Consider the following 11,451-nt stretch of genomic DNA (forward strand, 5'->3'; position numbering starts at 1 on the left):
TACCATTGCAGATTTACTAATTTTAGATTCTTGCAACATGATTATTTAATTTCCTAACGCATGAGGGAAGGAAAATTTGAATTTTTCCTTGCCACATAGATGCCCTGCATCAATTTTGAGCTTGGAGAGTAATGAATATTTGGGAACGAAAGGAAAACAATTCTTTTAAAATCTGGCACATTATGGGAGGAAGTCCTATAAATAGGACAATATGTTACACCATCCAAATAAGATTAAATTGATAGCATCATAATTTCTCAAATTCTACAAATGTGAATTGGAACAATTTACAAGCACAAAGAACTAGAATATAACTCAATCTAGATTTGTCAAGAGAGAAGACTAGCTTGTGATGGAAGTTAAACTTGAAACTACAAAACATAAAGGACTAAAGTTTCTTAATGGAAGTTATAAACATCTAAAATGTAGAGCTTTGACTGTCAGATGCCAATGTTCTTGTGGGATTGGTCTTCTCCAGCAGTTCCTATATGGTAGCTGTCAAATTGGAAGCAACTACACCTCTCATTGAAGATTTCTTCAGGCTCTCCAAGGATTTAGCTACATCTCTTAGGGAAGGTCATTCTCCTAGTGATTCGTTACTGCAGAGAAAATCAATATGAATGAAAGATAGAAGAAAGTTATTGTCATCCGTGTTTTCACTCCCATCTCTCAATAGCTCGCTATCCACAATTTTTACCACTCTGTTTGGAAAAGCCAACTTGACCCAATTGTGCGAGCTCATGTCTCCCATGAACATCTCATCACTTGGCCTCTTCCTTGTGACCATCTCTAATATCAGAATTCCATAACTGCAAACATCTCCCTGTGTAGAAACACTCCCTCCCAGTCCATACTCTGCAATCAATTTTATTCATGAAATTATTACAAAGCTAATAAAGGAAAAATCATAATGTCAATATTAAGATTACTTTAAAACATTACCTGGAGCAATATAACCAATGGATCCTCTGAGTGCAAATGTTGTTGTACTTGGTGAATCTCTGGAGTTTGGAGCAGCAATTAAATGAGATATACCAAAATTAGTGACAAGGGTTGTCATGTTGGCATCCAAGAGAACATTTTTGGGTTTTAAATCACAGTGCACAATTTGAAGAGGGCAATCATGATGTAGGTATTCCAAGCCATGGGCTACATCTACAACAATGCTCAAACAGTTGTTCAATCCTAATTTACAAAAACCCTCATCATCTCTATGAGGGTGCAAATGTCTTTCTAGGTTCCTATTGGAATCAAATTCAAGAACCAAACCTTTCAAATCAGGGCAGAAAAATGCACTTAAGACTTTGATTAGGTAATGATGCCTAATCCTCCCTAATAAACTATATTCTGTGTTAAAACTTTTATCAGCTTCTTCATTTTGCAAATTAAGAGCTTTGATAGCAACTATTTTACCATCTCTTAAAATGCCTTTGTAGAGAGATCCAAAGCTACCAATTCAAAGCAAGTTTGATTCATCAAATTCAGATGTTGCAATGACAAGATCTTGATAAGAGAATTTTTGATAGTGGTGTGAAAAATCAACTATTACAGTCACCGATTATTAATCTCCTATCGTAAACGATTATTAAACTGTTGAAAACAAATTTCTAGCTAATATTAAAAAATAACACAACTGCAACTTCACTTATATAATACGGAAAGAAATGAACAACACAATGAACACAATATTTTCGGACAAATTGTCCCTAGAAAAACCCCTAAGGGAAAACTAGTTCTATAGATAAGAAATTATATTAAACTTCAGCAAATCAAGAGATACAAAATTCCTTGCCTCTCACTAGTAGAACTCCGACAACCTCCTAATTTCTCCCGCTGATATTCCCCACTGCTATCCCCACGCTAACACTACGCCCTTGCTAACACTGCAAGACAATTTGCTATCACTGCAAAATGTTTCTCCAAAACTTGTATCTCCAAATCACCCACGACCCCTTTTTATACTACCCTATTGGAAAAACCAATGACCGAGATTAAATCAAACCAACAGCTAAGATTAAGACAACGCGACAGCCAATAATAGAATTGGTTGCAAGGTGTCCAAAAGAGAATCACTAAAATTAGTAAATAATTATCCTTGCAATAACCATTTACTAATTCTCGGCAAGTGGACAAACAACTGTCCAAACTACCCATAACTAATGTTATTATACATAGGTAAGGATGAACAACTGTCCAAGCTACCCATATATACTACTGCTATTTCTAGATCAGAAATAGCAGCTGTCCAACTAACAATAATTAACACTCCCTCTTAGCGAGGAGGTTGTTCTGCATGACAACTTGATGCAACTCTGATTGTCACAATATGATACTGTAGTCTCAACCTTCTGATCAAACAAGGCTACTAACAACTTCCAAAGCCATATAGCTTCACATGTCGCCATGCTAGCTGCTATGTATTCTGATTCTGCTAAACTTAGAGCCACATAATTTTGCTTCTTGCTGAACCAAGATACAACTCTTGACCCCAAACTGAAACAACACACTGAAATGCTCCTTTTGTCTATTGTACTTCCTACCCAATCTGCGTCAGTATAGCCTATCAACCTGATACCTTCACCTTGAACATATCTGATCCCATACTCGACTGTACCATGCAAGTAACGTAGCACATGCTTAGTCGCTATCCAATGCATTCTCTTTGGTTCAACCATGAACTAGCTAAGAGAGTTTACTTCAAATGCTATATCTGGTCTAGTGTTGACCAAATACATAAGCGAACCAATCAACTGTCTATATAAAGTGGGATCTACATCTTTCTCCTTAGTTGTATCTACCTTCCTCCAATTCGTGATCATGGGTGTAGACATGGCTTTGCAATCCTCCATCCCAAATTTCTTCAAGATTTCAATGCAATATTTCCCTTGACCAAGGAAAATCTCCCCATCTGTCTACCACACTTCCATGCCTAGAAAGTAGTGCATAAGTCCTAAATCCTTCATCTCGAACTCTTTTGCAAGGTTCCTCTTGCAATCCACTATGAGCCCTAGTGAACCTGTAAGAAATAGGTCATCCACATAAAGAACAAGAATGAGAATCTCACCCCCAACCATCAAGTAGTAGAGGTTAGCATCTGCTTCACTCTTCACAAAGCTTATTTTCTCCAAGTATGTATCAATGTGCTCATACCACGCTCTAGGGGCCTGCTTGAGTCTGTACAATGCTTTCTTCAATCTGCACACATGGGTCTCTTTGTTGTGTGCTACAAAGCCTTCTGGTTGTTCTATGTATAACTCTTCCTTCAACTCACCATTAAGGAATGTTGTCTTGACATCCATTTGATGGATTTTCCATCCCATCTGTGTTGCAAGTGAGATTACAGCTCGTATAGAAGTATACCTAGCAACTGGAGCAAATGTCTCCTCATAGTCTATTCCCTCCTTCTGAGAGAACCCCTTTGCCACGAACCTCGCCTTGTATTTCTCGATGCTACCATCTGCACCGTGCTTTATCTTATAGATCCAACATGATCCAACTACAACCCTATTTGTTGGTCTAGGTACTACCTCCCACACATCATTCTGCATTATTGAAGAATATTCCTCGACCATAGCATCTTGCCATACCTGATGTTCTATAGCTTCCTGATAGCTAGAAGGCTCACTATCTACCAACTGACTAACTAATGCCACATAGTCATTGAACTTGGCTAGTTGTCTTCGATGTCTAGTACTCTTCCTAGGAGCTCCCACAAACCCTTGAGTATCCCTTTATGTATCTGGAACCACATGGTTCCCGCTGCCAACTGTAGAGGATGAAATGTCAACCTCTAAGTCTTCCAGATGCATTTCCTATTGCACCTGTTGCTCCATACTCTGTGAATCTTCACTAACTAAGTCTACACTCGTACTGGTAACTGTACTTGAGCTTTGTTGCTCTTGACTTGGTCTTGGAGCTTCTGTTGGCTGCTCACTCTGATCATCTGCTGGAAAATCTCTGGATCTCCTAAATGCCTTGTCCTCCATGAACTTGACATCTCGTCTGACAATATTCTTTTAGTCCCCAAAATGAAAATCTTGTATGCCTTTGAGGTCTCACTATACCCAACAAAGTACCCCCTCTCTGCAGTCTGATCTAACTTTGTACGTGTATCTCGAGGAATATGGCAATATGCCAAACTTTTGAATATCCTGAAGTGACTAACATCTAGCTTCTTCCCTGTGAAAGCCTCCTCTGGTGTCATCTTCCCTAGCACCTTGTGTGGAACTCTATTCTGAATGTAGACTACTGTATTACATGCTTCTACCCATAAGTAACGGGGCATGTCCTGGTCATGTAGCATAGCTCTTGCTACCTTCGATATAGAACGGTTCTTCCTCTTAGCAATTCCATTCTGCTGTGGATTGTAAGGAACAATCCATTCTCTCTTGGTTCCTTCTCTGGTGCAGAACTCCTGAAAGACATTTCCTTTGTACTCGCCTCCATTGTCTGACCGAAGAACCTTTATCTTCTTTCCTATCAAGTTCTCCACAAGAGCCTTGAACTCTTGGAATCGACTAAAAACCTCAACCTTAGTCTTCAAGAAGTATATCCAGGTCTTTCTAGAGAAATCATCAATAAAAGTAACATAGTACTCATATCCTCTGAGAGATTTCGTTGACATTGGTCCACAAACATCTGAATGTACTAGATCAAGAACACCCTTAGATCTGGTGTCACTCCTTGGAAAAAATGCTTTCACAAACTTCCCCAACACACATCCCTTACATACATTGTCATGTTCTGTGCTCACCTCTGGAACACTTGTCACTGTCTCACGAAGCAATCTAAGTGCTTCATGAAGAATATGGCCCATCCTCCTATGCCATAGCTCTCCAAGATCTCTAGGATTACTGTTGCTCATGAGTGCCTTAGGAGTATCAAGTTGCAATCTATAAAGGTGACCACTCCTAACTCCAATAGTTATGAGTGATTTCCAATTCTTGTGCTTAATCAACACATTCGTCCCTCTAAAGAGTACATTATACCCCCTATCCTGAAGAACAGATGCAGAAATCAAATTCATACCTAAGCCTGGCACATATAACACATCATGAAGTGGAATTATCTTTCCATTCTCCCTCTGAAATTGAACAGTCCATTTCCCAACAGGGTTGAGTTTGGACAAGTTCCCCATAGAAATCTGGATGTTGGTGTCCTCCTCCTTGTAACTGGAGAAGTACTCTCTAACTCCTGTCATATGAAATGGTGCCCCACTATCTATATACAAAACACACTGTGAGGTTGAGCTAACCATACAAGCTATGAGTGCAAACTCATCTTCCATTCTACTTGAGAGTTCTTCCGCACTTGCTGAAGCTGCCACCTGCTTCTTACCCTTCTTCCTCTCTAAGAAATCATCAACACAGTGGCCAAACTCGTGACATCCAAAGCACTTGACCTTAGAAAGGTCCTTCTTCTTCTTTTCGTTTTGTGAATTCAATCCTTTGCTATATCCCTTCTTTGCTTTACCTTTACCCACTAGGGCAATGTTCTCTTGTTCCACCTCAATTTTCTGACTCTTGTTGGCCCCATTGACAAGACTTAGTCTAAACTCCTCCTGAGTGAATTCAGTTCATAGTTGATCCCAACTCGGTAAAGTATCTCGTCCACTGACAACTTGAACAAAGACACTCCATTGTTTAGTAAACCCATTTAGGGCTATTCTCACTAGCTCATCATCACTAGGGCTATCTCCAACAACTGCTAACTCATCCTTGACAAGTCTGAGCCTAGTGAGGTAACTTGTGACGTCTTCTCCCTGATTCATCCATCTATTCTTTAGCTTCTCTCTGAGAATCAACTTCCTGTTGGTGGTAGCATTCTAGTATAGATTCAGAATGGCATCCCACATCTTCTTCGTTGTATCTAGCTCCGAGATATGTGGAGCAATATGATCCTTGACACCATCAAGGATTATCCTCCTCGCCTTGGCATCGTCCTTCCTATATGTTGCAAGCTATGTTGCATCCGTTGGTACAAGTACAACACTGGTAGCATAATCCTTGATACCATTCTCTTCCAACAATAAAGAAGTTCTGGCCTTCCAAACACCAAAATTTGAGGCATCATCCAATCTATCTTGATCTCTCAAACCAGCTGAAGCCATCTCAAGGGTTTAAAGCAATAATAAATCTAAAGAGATCAAAATTTCTTTCCTAGGGAAAAACTCTTCTACCCTTAACAATGCTCTGATACCATGTGAAAAATCAACTATTGCAGTCACTAATTATTAATCTCCTATCGTAAACGATTATTAAACTGCTGAAAACAAATTTCTAGCTAATATTGAAAAATAACACAACTGCAACTTCACTTATATAATACGGAATGAAATGAACAACACAATGAACACAATATTTTCGGACAAATTGTCTCTAAGAAAACCCCTAAAGGAAAACCAGTTCAACATATGAGGAATTATATTAAACTTTAGCAAATCAAGAGATACAAAATTCCTTGCCTCTCACTGGCAGAACTTCGACAACCTCCTAATTTCTCCCATTGATATTCCCCACTACTATCCCTACGCTAACACTGCGCCCTTGCTAACACTACAAGACAATTTGCTATCACTGCAAAATCCTTCTCCAAAAGGGAATCACTAAAATTAGTAAATAATTATCTTTGCAATAACCATTTACTAATTCTCGGCAAGTGGACAAACAGCTGTCCAAACTACCCATAACTAATGATGCTATACATAGATAAGGACAAATAGCTATCCAAGCTACCCATAAATACTACTTCTATTTCTAGGTCAGAAATAACAGTTGTCCAACTAACAATAATTAACAAGTGGAGCCTTTGAAAAATAAAGCTTGAGGGATGGACTAGTTGCTTTGAAAACTTATGCCTCCTTAGCACTCGTAGAAGGAATAGGCATATTACAAATGCAATGATTCCGATGACTGATAAGACTATTTTTTTGAGCAAGGAATGTTTTCCCTGGGTTTGATTTAGGCATGGAGATGAGGAATAATTTTTTGGGCCACACATGGCAGGGTCCCCCTTAAACAATGTGACAACAGTTTTTTTTGGAAACAACACTGCTTTTGTAATCTGCCCTAACTAATTATTGAAAGAAAGATCCACCTCTTGGATATTTTTTAATTTGGAGAGTGAGCTCGGTATTGGACCTTCAAAGACGTTGTGGGACAGATTTAGACCCTCTAATGCTGTGCAGTCTCCTACAAAAATAGGAATAACCCCAGTAAGTTGATTTCCAAAAATATCTATCACTTGAGCCATCACAATTTCACTTATCTATTGTGGTAGCGGGCCTTCCAGAGAATTCCATGAAAGATTAAGGTAAAATTGCAGGTTTTGAAGGCTAGCAAGGAATTCACGGGGTATGGTTCCCCCTAGTTTATTGTGAGGTAAGTCAATGAGCTCCAAATTCTGACATCCTTTCAAACCAACAGGGATATTCCCTGATAATTTTTTGTGCTGAAGATATAGCTGTCTTAGCTGCTGGGAGCTACAAAGAGCATCTCGTATATTTCCAGATAACTGATTGTGACTAAGATCTAAGAGTCCAAGATGTTGAATTTGACCTATCTCGCTTGGAATGCTTCCTTCTAAATTATTCCCACCAAAACTCAATCTTTCCAACTCACAAAATATTTGAATTCCAAATGGAATATTGGCACTGAAAAGATTACCGGCTAAACTTAATGTAGTCAAGTTTGTCAGATTGACCATCTCTGGGGGTATGCTTACACTTATCATGCCGACTTCTAAATTTATGATATTGAGAGTGGAGGACAGTTGACCAATGGATGGGGGCAAAATACCAGTGAAATGGTTATTTCCAATGTCTATTATTTGCAAGTGGGAGCAATTTGTGAGAGTAGTGATGAAGGCCAATGTGTTACTGATATCACTAACAAGTTGATTGTGGTGTAGGTAAAGCTTGGTGAGATGATTCAACTCACTTAGCTCCTTTGGATCTATTCCAGCGAGCTGATTATTACCTAAAGAAATCTCTTCAAGAAGGGAACAATTTAGCAAGGAGTTTGGGATGTTTCCACTAAGCTAATTTCCCCATAACCTAAGAATCGCCAAATTGGAGAGCTTGGTACCAATTTCCCATGGAATAGGACCTTGGAGATTGTTTTCTGACAAACTAAGATAAGTCAAGGTGGAAAAATTTCCTACATAGCTAGGAATGGTGCTCGACAAGTTATTTCTGGCCAATTCCAGTCTAACTAAGGCAGTGAGATTTCCTAAAGAGCTGGGAATGGTGCCCGTGAGACTGTTACCGGCCAAGTGGAGGTACTTCAAACTTGAGAGAAGGCTGAGCTCAGGCAGAATGCTTCCATTCAGCTGGTTATACGAGGGTATCAGAATTTGGAAACTACGGAAAGAGGAGAGAGTGGGCGGAATGATTCCTTGCAATTGCTTGTTGTTCAGCCAGAGTGTCCACAGATTTGGGAGTTGGTCGAGTTGAGGTGGAATTGTACCGGTGAGGGTATTCAAGGAGGGGTCTATGGTTCGAAGAAAGGAGAGATTCCCCAGCACAGGTGAAATGGTACCATATAAACTCTTTTGCGTTAAATGGATGGCACTGACAGAGTGGGATTTGGAATGATAGGAGATGCCAGTCTAGTTGCAAAAGTGGTGAAGGGGAGTCTAGTCGGGCAGAGAAGTGTCACTGTTGGTAATGGCAGCTTTGAATTGCAAGAGAACTTCTTGTTGCTACTGCTGATGATGATGAGAGAGATTAATGGAAGAATGACCAAGAGCAGGAATTAAAAACATGGAAAGCATTGACAGTACCAACAAAGGGGCAGCCATGGTAGACCATGTTGACCACGATGTCTATTTTTAAAAAGGTGGCAACTAGTGTTGGCAAAATATTTTAACATCAAGGTGGAAAAAACAAAGATTTTATAATTATCGACAGATGCATTGAATGTTGGGAATAAGGCAAAATTTAATAAAGTCAGTTTCTTGTGTTTTGGCGGCACTTTTGTAACATGGCAGGTATAACGTGGCACTTGCTGTCACTAACGGTACAGGGGCATTTAAGGAAACCTGCATAACATGAAAGGCTTTCGCCATATGTCCATTTTTTCTATGGTGGATTTCAAATAGAGGTTAAAATCACTTAAGGTTGTGGGTGTTGTTCTAAACTATGAGAACTGGTTTTTGCTCCATTGTTCTCTGTCAACTATAATCTTTTTCTCTGCAAAAATTTCATGTGGTGTGTATGGAAGTTTTTGGTTGAGGAGGCGATTCGCTTCTTTCTTAAAAAGGTTTGCATAACATTGACTTAAGTCTGAAAAGCATAAAGAAATTTTGATGTTTTATACATACTCATGTGCATTCTTTTATGTGCATGCTCGAGAGAGGGATTTATTTCAAATTTGGGAAAAGTTGCTCTTGAAGAGGAACAAGTATCTTCAAAAGAATGATGTTTTTCAGAGGCAAACGAACAAGGGTTTGCAGGTAAATGTTGTGTTGACAGATTTTAGGTATGGCACAATAAAAATGCAATATTTTATAGGAAATAAGAAAGGAATAACATGATAGGTATTCCTGTTTCAGCTTTTTTTCTTTTAGAAAATCTTGAGATTCAAAAAACACAAGTTTGATCAAAGTCTATCTGTTAAAAAGATTTTTCTTAAAAAGAATTGGGCTGTAAAATATTTGTGTTTGGCAAAAAGGAATTTTTTTCTTAAAAGGGAGAGAGCAAAGAAGTTTTTTTTGTCGGGTCACTGCTAAGATTCAAACGAAAATCAGTTAGTACATTTCTTAAAACCCTAAATGATTTTCATAATAAAAGGGGGACTGTAAACTGAACAAAAAAAAAAAAATGAAATGAGAAATAAAGAAAAAATGAAAACCTTCTTCATCGTAGCAGGTTCTAAAAAATTTTTAAGGGAAATATGCATGAACAGTTTCTCATGAAGGTTGAATAAATTTTTGTGGGTATTAAACCCAGAATATTATATGCACTACTTTTGTTCAAAACAAAAGAAAAACTAGCAGGCAGTTTCAGTTATATAACATTGGATTGTAAAATGGCTTTCTTTAAGATCTCTATCATAAAAGACCCTTACTCAGTTTGGAAGGTTTTTGAGACAGGAACAAATCTGAAACTATAACTATTTTGAAGTTAGTTTCTCAAACATCATTTTTTAAAAGGAAATTTTTGATTAATCCTAACTGGTTCAGTTAGGTTCATGTAACTTATCAGTTTCGAATTTTATCTCTATAAATATAGAGATCATTTGTAAATTAAATGGCATGAATTGGAAAAAGAAGAAAGAAGACTTATATTTCAGAACAGTTTGTAAAGACTGAAAAGTCTTATTATAAACTTGTATGCATGTATAGATGTCATACATACACATTTATATGTGTGTATAAGGTTGTAATTACAACACTGATAAAAGGGTTAAATACCCTGAGCAGTAGAAGCCGTTGATTGTAAAAGAGTTGGAACTCAATAAAAAACATAGGTTCATGGAGTGGTTTTTTCTTCCTATGACGAAATTGTGAAGATTTTCAAAGGTTTTCCCCTCGGCACAAAATTGGTGTCTCTTCTTTCTATGAGTTGATATTATTCTGTATGTTTACATTTCAGTATTTGATTTCTCCACTGCTGTAAATTGTGAATTAAAATTACTGAAATCAGATTTTGAAATAATTTAATAGTGTTCTAATTCACCCCCCTCAGAACCCTGATACTTCCAACAGACCAAACTAAGGCAGGGGAAACACAAAAAGGCAAGCAATTGCATAGAATGAATTTTAATGGAATTGGGGAGGAATAAATAGATTAGGAAAATTGGGGCCTACAGTTGTTTGTAAGATTCCGAGTAATATACTTTCTCTTGGATTAATTTTTTAAAGATCAATTTCATCTTAATGTCACACTCTTTATTTTATGTTTTATAAATGCATCAAGCCGAATATATCTTCCTGAAGTCACAAACGATCTAAATTGAGATGATATGAAAAGGTTGCGAAGGGAATGTAATTCAATACATCTAAGTATAGATACACAAACAATAAATTATGCAACCATTATTTGGTAGGCTCGTAAGGAAGGGTCTAATGTGTATTTATTTATTATTTAATATTAAATTAAAATTAAAATTTAACTATTTTATAAATTTCAAATGATTAATAAATTATAACGTACAGTCATTCTGTCATTCTGTCGGCCACATAGATAACGCCTGGTAGAGAAAAAAAAGAGTAGGAGACAAAACTGGAGACATCTTGAGTTTGATCTGTACTGAAGAAAATAATATTAAAGTTGACTGTGTGGTGACCTCAGCCTACACAAATTTCTATCAAAAGAGTGTCCACTTCTCGTAGCCGGCATTCACATTTTAACTGAAAGCGGATGTCAAATTACATACGAGATAACTTTGGCATTAAATATCATTTTGGACTAGGCCATTAAATATATGAATACTATGGTAGATTTCTTAA

The 11,451-nt window shown here is 37.7% G+C and overlaps 1 pseudogene; it reads right to left on the bottom strand.

The window, feature by feature from the left end:
- Positions 1-418: 418 nt before the first annotated feature.
- LOC149559058 (uncharacterized) lies at positions 419-8,799 on the bottom strand (annotated as a pseudogene).
- Between the last annotated feature and the right edge of the window lie 2,652 nt (positions 8,800-11,451).

The sequence above is a fragment of the Cupressus sempervirens genome, chromosome 5 (genome assembly GCF_028749045.1).
Source record: "Cupressus sempervirens isolate cs-2001-9-10 chromosome 5, ASM2874904v1, whole genome shotgun sequence".
Taxonomy (NCBI): Eukaryota; Viridiplantae; Streptophyta; class Pinopsida; order Cupressales; family Cupressaceae; genus Cupressus; species Cupressus sempervirens.